A 15570-nucleotide genomic window follows, 5' to 3' on the forward strand; every position below is an offset into this window, starting at 1 on the left:
CCCATCGGGCACCTCGTTCATGCTCACCATCGGATGATACGCTAACGTGTTCTCCTCACTGGAAATATCGGCTTGAAGGCAACCGATGTGGACGACAGCGTGAGCTGGCTGTACAAACGGCCCAAGGCGTCTGCTCAAGGGCAGTGACAGTGTCGACCCAACTGTCGTTTCATGTGGTGCCACGCGATGAGCCCCATCATTCGCAATAGCTAAATGCTATGCCCATGATTAGACGCCAGAAGAAGGAGCCAGAGAAACCAATGTTATGTTCTCTGCACTTCTCGTCATCGGATTATGTGTACAATCGTGCGCTTGGGAAGGCTCTCGGTGTGCCCAAAAGGAGAATCCTCTCCCGATCAGCTGTGCCGTCCAGTCATTGCCGCCACAGGTGTCCTTGCAGGAGCAAACCAGCATCTCGGTGAGTGTCGAATCCCACTTATGATCGGCACTGTGTAGGCGCACCCTTTTTTCCTCTTTGGTTTTTCAGGTTTCTATTGCCAAGTCCGCGATCGAAGGTGACGCGGCTAGTGTAACTGTGGAAATCCAAACTGGGGCAAGTTGAGGTTATCCTCATAAACTGCAGTAGTCTATCAGGCTCGAATGAAGTGCGTTCAAAGATTGTGTGCATTACAAAAAACTGTACGAAGGTCCGAACGAGTATTTGACATCTACCAATGTGAAACAATTCAAACTTCTCATGTATGCGACGTTCTGCTTTCTAGGACAATCGCGTTGCAGAGACCGAGAGGTCGCAGGATGACGTAACCACTGCGCCCTATGGAAGCCACAGAGAGGTACTAGCAATGTTTACGCTATCATATCGTGGTACTGCATGGTACAAAGCAATCCGAACTAAGCTTGACTGCTTTGCGCATATAGATATGTGGCAGTTCACTCGAAACTGTCTTAATTTGTGTCATGGCAGTGAAGATTGTTTGCTTTTCAGGTCAACGATTTCTACATGGACACTGCTGAGGATGATGGAGTCGGCTGCCCCATGGAAATTCACTCAGAGGTAAGTGACGTCGCGAGGGCACTGTGAGCGTGTCATGTAAATCATGCCCTACTTCACATGCATGTCACGATTGTCGTGTTAACACCTGTCATTTATGTTCGTCGTGCAGTCACTTCAGACAATACCAATTTTGGTGTATCTCAAGCTAACGAACCGGCCGTGAGAGTACAATGAGCATGGCACGTAAATCATGCCCTACATGATAGGCATGTCATGATTGTCATGTTACCACCTGTCATTTATGTTCGTCGTACTGTCACGCCATGCACTACTAATTTTGGTGTATATCAAGCTAACAAACCGGCCGTGAGCGCACCATGAGCGTGGCATGTAAATCACGCCCTACATGACATGCGTGTCATGATTTTCATGTCATCACCTGTCATATGTGTTCCTTTTACAGTTACGTAATGCAATACCCAATTTGGTAGCTGTCAAGCTAGCGAAATGGCTGCGAGCGTACCAGGAGCATGGCATGTAAATCATCCATACATGACGTGCATGTCATGATTTTCATGTTACCACCTGTCCTGTATGTTCATCGTACTGAATTCTCTTGTCATACCATTTTTGGTACATATCCATTTAATTAAACAGTCGTGAGCGCCCCGAGACCATGTCATGTAAATCATGCTGTACAGTGGGGTCCACTGTTAAAGGGAACACTCTAATGAGCACCTTTCATTTTGCTGGCCATCTAACAGCAAGTGGACAGGGCAACATTGCTCATTCACTGCACGAGTCTGTCAAAAAGAGGCAGAACTGTCAACCACCAGTAGTGTTATGCAAATTTTAGCCACTACGTTTTTGCAAGAAAGTGACATTCAAACATGCCCCGCATGGAAGTGTTCCCTTTAACAGTGGACCCGCCTGTACATGACATGCATGTCATAATTTGGATGTTAGAATTTGTCACTTATCTTCCTCATACACTCTTGTCATGCCATACCAATTTTGGTATATATCAGAGTAACGAAACAGCCACAAGAGCACCAAAACTGTGGCATGTAAACCATGCTCATCATGATGGACGTCATGATTTTCATGTTATTACCTGTCATTTATGTTCGTCATACAGTCATGTTATGCCATAGCAATTTCGATATACATCCCATTCATGTCCCATTAACGAAACGGCCAGGAGAGCACAAAGTTGTAGGCAGCTATATAGATAGATACGCTTAAAGTCGCAGAAGTTCGCCAAGAAATACTTCGCATTTAATAATGTTCATGACAGAGGTTGCACTGAAAGGCTGTTTTTTGGCAGCTGTAAGTGCTACATATGCTTTCCTACATTGTTATAGGTGCCTGTTATAGGTGCCTGTTATAGGTGCTGCCTGTCTGTCAGTACCACTGGATTGCTGAAGCAAAAGGGTTCTTCCCGGTGCCCTGCAAGTGGCACAACTGGCCGCAGCATTGGACATGATAAATGTGTGCAAGTTCATGTGCGAGGCATGAGTGTCAGTGAGTATAGTGCATTGGTCATGACTATATGTTTAAACTCTATAACGTGAAAAAAATGTGTCTCCTAATACTTTCGTTTGGCAAAACTTTAAACGTTCATTCTCTTTCAGCATGACCAAATGGAAGCATTATGTTTTCAAACCCAGGTTCAGGGTATAGTATATTGTCAAGTACTCATTGGCTTATTTTAGGAATGTGAAGGTACATAAGCAGGCTCCTGCCTAACATCATTTCAAGTCTCTTCAATAAACCTCTGTCCATCAATCAGGTTAATGTTGTATCCACTAGGCCCAGTTTCTCCCACTGTTTCCTTATGGCTGGCAGCACTTTGAGGCAATGTGCTTGACTGCACTGGCTGCCCTGTCAGCCCAGTTCAGGTGACCATGTTTCCTCATTAGTGTGCAAAAAAAAAAAAAAGGATTTTATATTAATAACATCACCATAATCTCAGAACTGTTGTATTGTGCATGGAAAACTAGATAATAGTTGCAAAGTGGGCAAGGTACTGGTTCGTTTTGAAAAAGCAGTTGAACCAGGGGAGCAAGATAAACAAAACAGTGTGTCTTGTGTCCACTTTTTCCCCTTATTCCTAGCTTTAAACATTGTTCCAAAGATTATGCATGCTGTAACGCTTTCAGGAACCCCGCAGCCCTCAATAATTAACTACCTGGAAGTTGTGGGAGAGCATGCGCGCCCATTTCCTTTCCTTAAGGCTGGCGCGATCGCGAACTGACAGCGGGAGCCGAGGGACCACTAGGAGAGGAGCACCGTCGCCCTTTCCGGACAACCCCTTCTTTCCCGCCACTCCGGAGCCAATCCTCGCTTCCCGGCTCGCAGGAAAGGGAACTCGCCCTGCGAGGGAATCAACCCTCGCGGTAGGGAGGGACACGGGAGACGCTCTCGTGCCCTGCTGACCTGCGAAGGAACATCTCACCGCCCCAAGACCCGCCAGCATCTGGCACCCAACGCTAATGAATTTGGCAACGCGGCTAGTTTTGTGGACGCGAGCGACTACCGACGCTCCGTCAACGTAGGACAACGGGCATGTCTGAATTCCAGGATTTGTTCATGTTGTCTGATGTCGCGTCGCAGAATGTCGATCCTATGGCTAACGCGGGGGCATTGTTTGGACTTTCCGACAGCGTAAATTTTGGTTGTTTCACGCGGGACAACCAAGGTGTTGCAGCGACCGCGTTAGGAGAGATTAGGACTACGACGGAGAGCGCCACGCCGGGCACCCCGTCACCTCGCGACGCGAACAGCGAGATGCCACCACATGTTGCTTCGGCACAAGCCGCAGATGTGGTCGCGTCTTCGGGCAATAGTGTGCCCTCGAGCGAGGTACTCTTGCAGAATGCGCTGTCAGTTATGCAGAGCTTAGCCAGCGCGTTGCAAAACACAGCGCAGCCTCCTTCGCAAAGTGCGGGACCACGTGTCAAGGTAGACATGCCTACCTACAGTGGCTACCACGACTGCAGGAGTGCGAATGAGTACCTCGACCGACTGCTCTACTATCAGCAAGCAATGGGGCTTCCGGACGCCGAACTTCTCGCGCGTGTGGTCCCGGTGTCGCTGACAGAGCAAGCGGCCCGATGGTTCCGACTGACCTGACATCGTGCCCGCACGGTAGAAGAGTTCCGCGAGAGCTTCCGCGACGAATTCCTTCCGGCGAATTACGAGTGGCGTTTGAGGAGGGAGTTGGAGCCACACACCCAGCATCCGGACGAATCCTTGCTGGAGTACGTACGGGCGATGGACGAACTTTATCGCCTCGCTAACCCTCTCGCCACCAACGCGGAGAAAGTCGAGCGCGTTACGCGGCAAGCGCACCCGACTTTTGCGGCGCACTTTAGGGGATGCAAGTTCGCAGACCTAGAAGAGCTCGCCGCCGAAGCGAAGCGCATACAAGAGGACATCCTCGCGGCGCGAGCCTCGCTGCGCGTGGAACGGTGGCGCGGTCGGTTCAGAGGCGTTTAGGGGTAACGCGTCAGCATCGTTCGCTGATGAGCACGTACCGCGCGGTTGGGAACTGTCAGACCGCGCTTTGGACCCCTACGCTTACGCGCTTCGTACGGCCCGTGCTGCGCCTGCACGTGACGTTCCGCGGCAGGAGCACGTGGTCGAGACGAGCCCAGACGAGCGGCGCAACGCGGAGCGAGGCCCACCGGATCGTGGCGACGAGCGCCCGGGCCGGCGTGGTTTCCGCAGTCCTTGCTACCGGTGCGGCGCACCGGGGCACATCGCCCGCGAATGCGGCCGCACGCCGGTTCAGGAGCGAACACGCGGTTCGGGAAACGGACGCCGCCGCCGGTGAACCACGTCGGGCACCGCGCGGCGATCAGTAGTCCTACCGATGCGCTCGGATCACTAGCACCTACGGTCTGTCGCGCAGGTTATGCCGTAGACTCGCCCGCACCGTTAATCGAGTTAACGATAGCTCGAAAGAAGTTTGTAGCACTTTTGGATACTGGGGCAAGCGCTTCATTATTTGGGGACGAGGTGTTGCACCATCTCTGCGAGAACAATATCCGCTTGAGACAAAGCAACACCACCTTCCGCCTTGCATCGGGCACAGCGCATTCGAGCGGTGCGACTAGACTTGTGATCCGCTGGGAAAGACGCGTGAGGCGACAACGCTTCGTCCATCTTCCCGGGTTGTCAATGCCTCTAATCCTGGGTCGAGACTTTCTCGCCAAGTCAGGGATTGTCATTGACATTGCAAGAGGAGGTTACCGAGAGTGCGACGGAGACGCGCTAAAGCTTTTCTCGAAAGCACCCGCATTGACAACGGCATGCCAATCGCAGGGAGCAGCGCGAGTGAGAGAGGAGGAAAGCGCGCAGAGTAAGCGAGTAACCCCACCAGAACAGTGTGCCGCGGTACAGGGAAGGTCAGTGCACCCGCTTTTGGCAGAAGCACACAGCATGCCAGAAAGGGAAAGGGTGCAGTTGTCGTCACTGTTGTACGAGTACGACGCGATTTTCACTGACCGCCCGGGCCGCACTACGCTGGTCAAGCACACAGTTGATACGGGTGACGCACGACCTTGGAAATGCAATCCCCGACCAATTAGCTTGGCTAAGCGGAAAGCACTTGACGCCGCCTTGGACGAACTCATCGACACAGGCGTGGTCGAAAGGTCAAACAGCCCATGGGGTTTCCCAGTTGTTCTAGTTCCAAAGAAGGATGATACATATCGCCTTTGTGTAGACTACCGCAGGCTGAACGAGGTTACGAAGAAGGACACATACCCTCTTCCATCCATTTCATCGTTAGTATCCAACCTTGGCGGGGCGAAGTACTTTACGACGCTCGATGCTAGTCGTGGATATTTTCAGGTCGAAATGGACGAGTGGGACAGAGAGAAGTTAGCTTTCACATGCCACAGGGGACTTTTCCAATTCAGGAGAATGTCTTTTGGCTTGGTGGGGGCTCCCGCTACTTATCAGAGGCTAATGGACCAAGTTCTGGGAGATGCAAAGCGGCAGCACGCCCTCGCATATCTAGACGACATAGTGGTTTACTCGAAAACGTTCGATGAGCACTTGCGCCACTTAAGAGACGTTCTAGAAAGGCTGAGGTCTGCGGGCATCAGTCTGAACCCGAACAAAGCTCAGATAGCAGCGACCCGAATAACATTGTTGGGATTCACGCTTGACGAGGGTCGCATTTTGCCGAATAAGGGTAAGCTTGAAGCGATAGTCAGCTATCCGTCGCCGAAAGACATCGGCGAGCTGAGGCGCTTTCTGGGGATGGCGAACTTCTATCGCCAATTCATTCCAGACTGCGCAGCAGTGCAGGCGCCTTTGACAAAGCTCTTGAGGAAAGGCGAACGTTGGGCTTGGGGTCAAGAGCAGGAGGCCGCACTGCGTCGCCTCACTAAGTTGCTGGCTAACACGGCTGAACTGCAGCTACCCGATTTGAACAGGGAGTTTGTGATTCAAACAGACGCAAGCGACCTGGGCTTAGGAGCAATATTGCTTCAGGAGCATGGAGGTGCCCTCCGACCGATTGCGTTCGCGAGCCGTTCGTTAACGCCGGCGGAGAGGAACTACTCGGTAACAGAGAAAGAGTGTCTCGCGATAGTTTTCGCTCTCCGTAAGTTTGACTATTACATCGACGGAGTGGCGTTTGTTATTGAGACAGACCACATGGCGCTCACGTGGTTGAGGCGCTTGAACGAACCAAGTGGCCGCCTGGCTCGTTGGGCATTGCTTCTGCAGCGTTACGACTTCACCGTACGCTACCGCAAGGGCAAGAACAATGCCGCGGCCGACGCACTATCGCGTGCTCCAGTCCGTCACGAGATTGACCCGGAACGGACTGTGAGCGAGACACTCGAAGTAGCGCTAGCGGAAACAGTAGAACAAACGTCAGTTCAAGGCAAAAGCGTGAACCACGTAGAGGCTGTCGTTAGCGCGGGGATTGTTTTCAGCAGAAGGGAGCTGTTAGAAGCTCAGCAGGAAGATCCGTTTTGTCGAAAGGTGTTCGACGGGCTCCGGGAGCCGGGTGGCGAGGCCACCGCGCACACGGGGGCAGCTGGTACTGCTGTCGGTGCGGAGCGCTCGGCAACAGCTGGTAATGCTGTGAGCGCGCTGGATTCTTATCTGCTGGATTCTGACGGCGTTTTGCTGAGGTACATCCCATCCGACGATGACACAAGCGAGTCATTCAAGGTCGTGATACCGCGCAAGTTGAGAGGAGCACTGCTTCGCTACTTTCATGACTCGTGCATTGCTGGGCATGCGAGCGGCCCTAAGACTTATGCTAAGTTGTGTCGCTTCGCTACCTGGCCAGGCATGAAGCGGGATGTGATTCGTTACGCCCGTTCATGCCACGTGTGCCAAAGCGTCAAGCCTCGAGGCGGACGACCGCCCGGCCTCATGCAGCCGATCAACAGCCAGACTCCCTGGCAAATCGCGGCATGTGATGTAATGGGACCGTACCCCACAACTCCTAGCAGAAACAAATTCTTGCTGGTGGTCACGGATCACTTCACTAAGTGGGTAGAACTTTTCCCCCTTAGAAAGCTGACAGCTCGAGTGATCTTGGATAAGTTGATGGAGGTTTTCACCAGGTTTGGTTTCCCTGAGCAGTTGATAACAGACAACGCGTCATATTTTACTGCGAAGGTGTTTGTTGACACGTGCGCCGCGCTTGGCATTAAGCACAAGAAAACAACCACCTACCATGCTCAGTCGAACCCCACGGAACGAGTTAATCGCAACATCAAGCACATGCTTGTTGCGTTCTCTGAAAGGCACAAGGACTGGGATGCCTACCTTCCAGAGATCGGGTTTGCGTTGCGATCGACTGTGAACCGCTCGACAGGGTATGCGCCTTCTCTTCTAAACCTTGGGAGAGAACTGCCGAATCCAATGGAGACTGTACTCGCGGATCGCAGTGGAGTGCCTGTGGCGTCACAAGCACGAGCTGAATACGCAGCGCAGTTGCGCGAGAAGCTAGCGGAAGTTTTACGTAAAGCACGCAGTAATCTCGGCACTGCTAGAGCACAACAGAAGGCGCAGTACGACCGCTCGCATCGGAACGTACACTACGAAGTGGGCGATCTGGTGCTGCGACGCCATCATGTTCTTAGCGACGCTAGCAAACAGTTTGCAGCCTCGCTGGCACTGAAATGGTCCGGGCCGTACCGAGTGCGAGAGAAGGTTTCCTCGCTTGTTTATCGGCTCGCGAACATGAAAGGCAAACCGAGCGGCGGACCAGTGCACGTATGCGACTTGAAACGTTACGTGTCACGGGAGGAGCATGGGGACGACTATCAGTCCCCCTCCGAGCCGCGGCCGGCGGCTGGGAACGCTCGAAACCGAGTGAAGAGCCCCGAGCCGCGGTACTTCTTGCGAAACAGGCGGAGACAACTCTGCATGGTAGGCCGCGTTTGATATGTTCTACGCGGGGTGCAACGATTCACGCGCAACATGATCTGCGAGTGTTAATCCTTTTCTGTGTCGACTTTCACCGAACAGCTGGACCGACATGGAAGCTTCAGTAGCCGCCGGGACGTCTCAGAGAGACCACCTCCCCGCGGCAAGCCCCCACACCCTCCATCGTCGTCGCGGCCCCAGCGCGCCCAGACATCGCAGCAGACGCCGTTGCGGAGGACCCCCCGCAGGCGACAACGCCGCCCGTACGCCCCGCCACTTGACCGCCGCTACCCGGCTGCCCTTTCTCCTCAACCACCAGCCCAGCCGAGAGAGCCGGCCGCCTCGCCCCAGAGCCGCTACCGGGATGTGGCCACCTGGACGAGCCAGGATGGAGTGGACTCCCCGGTGGCGTACGTCTCATAGAGGCCCTGGCGCCGGCAGGAGAGGGCCCACGTTGGGACGCCTCCGGCCCGCCGGTACCGCCTTTTCCAGGGCAGGACGGTGGCGGACGCGGACCGGAGGGCAAACGGGGCCTGCCTCCCGGTGCCCGCAGGAACGCGGCTATGTCCGTGCGGCGCCATAATGGTGCATGAGTCTCATGCGCAGAGTAAGCTGCACCGGCGCCGCACGGGACACACCCTGCCACCGAGCCGCGACGCCTCTGAGGAACGCCCCAGCGAGGCGGCCAGGGCCATGCTGGCGCGGGCGGCCCGGGAGGCGGACTTCGCTCAGTGGCTACTAACTATAGCCACTGGCCATGCGGCCAGAGCGGGTCCGCCTGAGGGGCTGCCGGCGGAGGCCGGGACGGCGGCGGCGACGGAGGCCAGGACGGCGGCGGCAGCGGCAACGGCGGAGGACACGACCGTGGCCGCGCTGGGGGCTGCGGCGACACCACTGGGGGCACCGGCGGCACCCACGGCAGAGCCGCCAGGGCAGGAGGGAATGGACGTAGACCACGCCCTCCTTGCCTTCCTCGATGACGAATAAAAAAAAAAGACATTTTTTTTTATTGTTCTCATGGTTCAGTCTCTGTCGTCCGAGGGCTTTCTTAAGGGGAGGAGGATGTGGGAGAGCACACGCGCCCATTTCCTTTCCTTAAGGCTGGCGCGATCGCGAACTGACGGTGGTAGCCAAGGGACCACTAGGAGAGGAGCACCGTCGCCCTTTCCTGCCGGACAACCCCTTCTTCCCCGTCACTCCGTGCGCCAATCCTCGCTTCCCGGCTCGCGGAAAAGGGAACTCGCCCTGCGAGGGAAACAACCCTCGTGGTGGGGAGGGAGACGGGAGGTGAATAAAACAACCGGGCAGACGAGCAGACGGTCTCTCGTACCCTGCTGACCTGCGAAGTAACACCTCACCGCCCCGAGACCCGCCAGCTGATCATCGACCGAAGGTGTAAGCGTTACCCTTTGTTTTTCTACGAGAGCGGACTATCCCTCTACGCGACATTTACGCGTTATTGCTAACGTAGCAATAAAGTGTTGTTTGTTGTTCTAGCCTGTTGCCTTATTCGCCCGAACCCGTCGTAGCTGCGATGACGCGCGCTACGGGAAGGGGACGTTGACACGGTACGACTATTTGCGGCTGGGACTGGAGCTAGGCTTCTGCACCAGCCTCAGACGCACGGTCCGGAGCGTAACGGGACTTATTCGCAGAGTTGCTCGTAGTCGAGAGGGTATGACTGAAGCAGACACTATGCAATTAGTACACGCATTTGTTATTAGTCGCATTACATATACCCTGCCTTTCCAACCTACGCGGCGTCACGAAATCGAACAAGTAGACAAACTAATCAGGATCGCCTGTAAAGCGGCACTCGACCTGCCTGAGAACACAAGCACGGCCCGACTGCATGAATTGGGCATGGCAAATACGTACGAGGAATATGCAGCGGCCACGCTAATGGCTCAGCGTGAACGACTTAACAGGACTCCTCAGGGCCGTTCGGTCTTACATAAATTACACTACCCACTCTCGCCACAGTTCTGCGGTGATGAAACCACGCTACTGCCATCTGAACTCCGAGAGAGGATCCACGTGGCCCCGATCCCCCGTCACATGCACCCAATCCATCACGCTACAAGGAGACGCGCCCGGGCGGTCACCTTACAAAAGCGGCGGGACGATCCTAATACGTACTTTGCAGACGCGAGTAGCGCAAATACGGTCCCTGCTTTCGCTGCAGTTGTGACTAACCAAGGGCGAACAACCACTGCAGTGTCCATTCGCACGAGATCAATTGCAACGGCCGAAGCCGCGGCCATAGCTTTGGCCATACGCGCAGCGGAGGCCAGGGGCGAATCGGCATTTGTTCTGACGGACTCACAGGACGCCTGCCGTCTTTTCCTTGGCGGGGTCTTACCGGACTGCGTATTACGCATACTGGGGACGGCTCTCACAATGGATCATGGTGTGACTTGGTGCCCGGCGCACTCAGGAGTTGAGGGGAACGAACGGGTGGACCGTTTGGCTCGAGGCATGACAGGCCGAGCCGCGGACCACATCACCCGGGAGGACACTTCGACACCTGGCGCGCCAAGAGAAATCCTCGAATTTCAAAGACTAGGTAGGCGAACTAAAGCTCCACCTCATCCTAACCTAAACAGGAGACAAGCACGGGACTGGCGTCGCCTCCAAACAAACACGTACCCACATTTACACAGGTTACACAGAATGTACCCTCACAGATACAGCAACAAATGCCCGTGGTGCGATGCAACACCACATTGGAACACATAACATATCAGTGTACACAACGTCCGGAGGCTGCCATCTCGCCTCTATGTAACGATTCCCTGAATTGGTCGTGGGAGGCGCGGCTCGCGGAACTGGAAATGGGAAGCCAACTGGCGACCCTTGACCAGGCCCGGCGAGCCGCTGTAGCCAGTGGGGCCCTGGAAGAGGGGCACCACCCACCCTAACCACTCCAAGGCATGACATAAATAAATGTTTCTACTTCTTCTTCTTCTTCTCCGTCGTAGGCCTAATCTCTCCTAACGCGGTCGCCGCAACACCTTGGTTGTCCCGCGTGAAACAACCAAAATTTACGCTGTCGGAAAGTCCAAGCAATGCCCCCGCGTTAGCCATAGGATCGACATTCTGCGACGCGACATCAGACAACATGAACAAATCCTGGAATTCAGACATGCCCGTTGTCCTACGTTGACGGAGCGTCGGTAGTCGCTCGCGTCCACAAAACTAGCCGCGTTGCCAAATTCGTTAACGTTGGGCGCCAGATGAGGGGGTCCGCTCTATGCACGGCTGGTGCAGAAGCCTAGCTCCGGTCCCAGCCGCAAATAGTCGTACCGTGTCAACTTCCCCTTCCCGTAGCGCGCGTCATCGCAGCTACGACGGGTTCGGGCGAATAAGGCAACAGGCTAGAACAACAAACAACACTTTATTGCTACGTTAGCAATAACGCGTAAATGTCGCGTAGAGGGATAGTCCGCTCTCGTAGAAAAACGAAGGGTAACGCTCATAGGCGTGCGCAGGGGGGGGCCAAGGGGGCGAGAAGGGGGGGCGCAAAGTCAGCCCTATACATTGTAGGGGGGGCGAGAAGAGGGGCGCAAAGGCAGCCGCATACATTGACATAATATGGAGGGGGAGCGCTGCGACGAACCTTCGCCCCCCCTGAAGGGGAACCCTGCGCACGCTTATGGTAACGCTTACACCTTCGGTCGATGATCGGCTGGCGGGTCTCGGGGCGGTGAGGTGTTACTTCGCAGGTCAGCAGGGTACGAGAGACCGTCTGCTCGTCTGCCCGGTTGTTTTATTCACCTGCCGTCTCCCTCCCCATCACGAGGGTTGTTTCCCTCGCAGGGCGAGTTCCCTTTTCCGCGAGCCGGGAAGCGAGGATTGGCGCACGGAGTGACGGGGAAGAAGGGGTTGTCCGGCAGGAAAGGGCGACGGTGCTCCTCTCCTAGTGGTCCCTTGGCTACCACCGTCAGTTCGCGATCGCGCCAGCCTTAAGGAAAGGAAATGGGCGCGTGTGCTCTCCCACACTCTTCACATCATACATAGATAAGTTTGAACAGAGCCCTTGCCATAGGTTGGCAAAAAAATTGGAGCTCGCTCCGACTCACTCAAGAAATATATTTTGCTCCGAGGGCTCACTCAGACTCAGGCTCACCACAATATTCCTCAACCAAACTCACTCGAACTCGTACTTTTCTCTACTGGACTCACTCAGACTCAAACTCACCAATATATTAATCAGCCGGACTCACTCAGACTCACAGCTTCACGTGAGTGAGTGAGCCTGAGTGAGTCGACTCATGAGTCCAGTGGCGTAAAATTAGCTTTTTCGATCATGTTGTCAATCCACTTTAACGGCAATATCACTCATAATACGTGCCCTACTATACGCCTTTTGACCTTGTACTTTCAAATACGAGTTACCATCATATAAATCATATATCATCATTGTTATATATCAATTCAGTAGGGACATTTTTATGAAATGCGCGATTCACACGAGATATTTTTATCAAGAACTTCCCAAGAAAGAGTTTGCGGGGGAAGGTCATGGCACCCCTCCTCCTAACTCACGCCTCTGATCGATAAATACTGAAGTGGCGCATGAATGCTAGTGTGCTGAGATATGTGTGAATAGACTTGAGTATGAGGGTAAGCTGATATAAGGCTGATAGTAATGCTAAAGATGTGCAGATAGAACCATAAGTCGGTAACAAAAGGTGGAGCTCACTCTGAATATATAGTATTTTGCGCTTAGGGCTCACTTGGACTCAGACTCACCAATATTTTCCTCAACTGCACTCATAGGTTGCCAAAATATGTGGAGCTCACTCAGACTCACTCAGAATATATTTTGCCATGAGGACTCACTCGGATTCAGACTCGCCAAAGTTTTCCTTAATCGGACTCCCTCGGACTCAGACTCACTAAAATTTTGCTCGACTGGACTCACACTCACCTAAATATTACTCACTCAGACTCACAGCTCGATCTGAGTCTGAGTGAGCCTCAGTGAGTCGACTCACGAGTCCGTTAACGTATAATTAGCTTTTTCAATAAGGATGTCAAAGCACTTAAACGCCAATATCTCGCATAATCGGTGCTCACGATATGCATTTTGATCTCTTCCCTTCACATACGAGTCATCGGTGATTGCAATCCAGTAAGGACATTTTTATTGTAATATCTGACTCACATGAGATACTTGTATCAAGAAATTCTCTTGAAAAGTTAAGTTTTGCGGGGGGGGGGGGGGGGGGGGTGAGAGGGAGGTCAAGGCATGCCTCTGATCTATAAATACTGAGCTGGCACATGAACGTGTGCATTGAAGGAAGTGTGAGTAGAAGTGAGTATGAATGTGAGCAGTCATAAGGCTGATAGTAATGCTGAAGTTGAAAAGTTATCACCATAGGGCGGCAAAAAAATTTGGAGCTCACTCAGCCTCACTCAAGAAATATATTTTGGGCTTAGGGCTCACTCGGACTCAGACTCACAAAAATTTGTCTCAACCGAACTCACTCAGGCTCAAACGCACCAAAATATTACTTATCCGGACTCACTCAGACTCACGGCTCGATCTGAGTTTGAGTGAGTCGACTCATGAGTGAGTTTGCCGACATGTGACTGCACTCACTCGGACTCAGACTCACTAAAATTTTCTTCTACCGAACTCACTCGGAGTCGAATTCACCGAAATATTACTCAGCCAGACTCACAGCCCGATCTGAGTCTGAGTGAGTGAGTGAGTCGACTCACGAGTGAGTTTGCCGACCTATGGCCCTTGCGCTCATATTGCGAGACTCGGATGGCACTCAAAAAAAGTAAACAGAAGCAGCTGGTTGTATGGCATTAGTGCATGCTTGGATGGTAAGCAATATTGTCTACAGGAGCATGGCAATTGTACTAAAAGAAATAAATGACTGCACAGCCTTTTTCTGTAATTTCATGCATTAGTGAGAATTCATATTTGGCACATTCTTTTTCAGACGGTGTGGATACGGAAGACGCTTGGCCTTCGAGTTATTACGTCATCTTTCATACATGTCTGATGGTGCTCTTGAACTTCTGCCACACATGCCTCTCCACTGCCTGCACTGTGAAGCTTTGGCACCCTGAGACTCGCATCAGAGCAAGAGTCGAGTGGCCTAACACGCACACATACACATGGTCATGTCAACCTCTCGCTGGTGACAAGCCAAAGGGGAATATTGACTTGGCCACAGCATTGCTGTTTTCTGGAGTGAGTGTTGCCTCCAGCCTACGAATGATGCGTTTCATGGGTCTCCAAGTAATCATTGAGCAATCCTTCTTCTGAAGTAAGGCATGTTGTTGGGATAGTTGGTTCACAAATTTAGAAGGACGTTTAAACTGCGCTAAGAGGACGACACGTTAGAAAATATAACTCGCGCACACATGAAGCGCAGACTTTCAACTGTGTTTATTTCTTCAAGGTAGAACATTTATAAGAATTGACAGAGAGCAATCACACCGATAATCTGACAACAGGCTGCGAAAATGTGGCCAGACCACGTGCGCATTATAATCCCAGAAGGGTTTTTGTTAGAGCTGTGCGAATAGCAAAATTTTGGGTGCGAAGCGAATTCGAATAATAAAGATTGAGTGCGAATCGAATCGAATAATTTCGAATAATTTTCGAATATTTCTCAAACATTTTTCGAATAATTCGAAGTGAAATTACAGAAAAAGTTGCAGAGAATCCCTAAGTATGTTCTTGTGAGATCGCAACATGAAAGTGTTTCTTTTCGCTAGGTTGATGAAGCACTGGTGGGGTCATATTTCATAGTTGTCTTTCTTATCAAGAGTGAGGCAATGTAGAGGCCGAATTGTATTCATGTACATGATTTGGTGCAACCAAAGTGTTGTCGACAACACTTTACACGTGATAGGCAGAGATGCCATTTCCTCAGCCTCTCCTCCTCTTTCAACTGCTGTGGAAGGCGAACTGATGTGGCGGACATGGGTGTGCTCCCTTCAAGTCCGGAGTTCCAAATCTGCCTCGTAGACATCGATATTGTTGCACGAAGAAAACAGGCACACGAGTGCAGAGTTGGTATTTTACGATAAATACAGCTGGTGCTCAAGCGGCGGTAAGAGACGTCGTCTTCCTCTAATCTGGGGCCAGCTTCCTCGTTCTTTTCACCGCAACATCACCCTCCCGGCGGGTTTAGCTCCGTCCCGGTGCAAATCATGGCACATCACTTAATGTGGGTATA

General features: G+C 52.6%; 1 protein-coding gene across 4 annotated transcripts in view; it reads right to left on the reverse strand.

Annotated features, from left to right (window-relative positions):
- The window catches only part of LOC119382414 (ubiquitin carboxyl-terminal hydrolase 35), a 223412-nt gene that overhangs the window by 40903 nt on the left and 166939 nt on the right, over positions 1-15570 (reverse strand). The window lies entirely within an intron of this gene.

The sequence above is a fragment of the Rhipicephalus sanguineus genome, chromosome 2 (assembly GCF_013339695.2).
Source record: "Rhipicephalus sanguineus isolate Rsan-2018 chromosome 2, BIME_Rsan_1.4, whole genome shotgun sequence".
NCBI classification, from domain to species: Eukaryota; Metazoa; Arthropoda; class Arachnida; order Ixodida; family Ixodidae; genus Rhipicephalus; species Rhipicephalus sanguineus.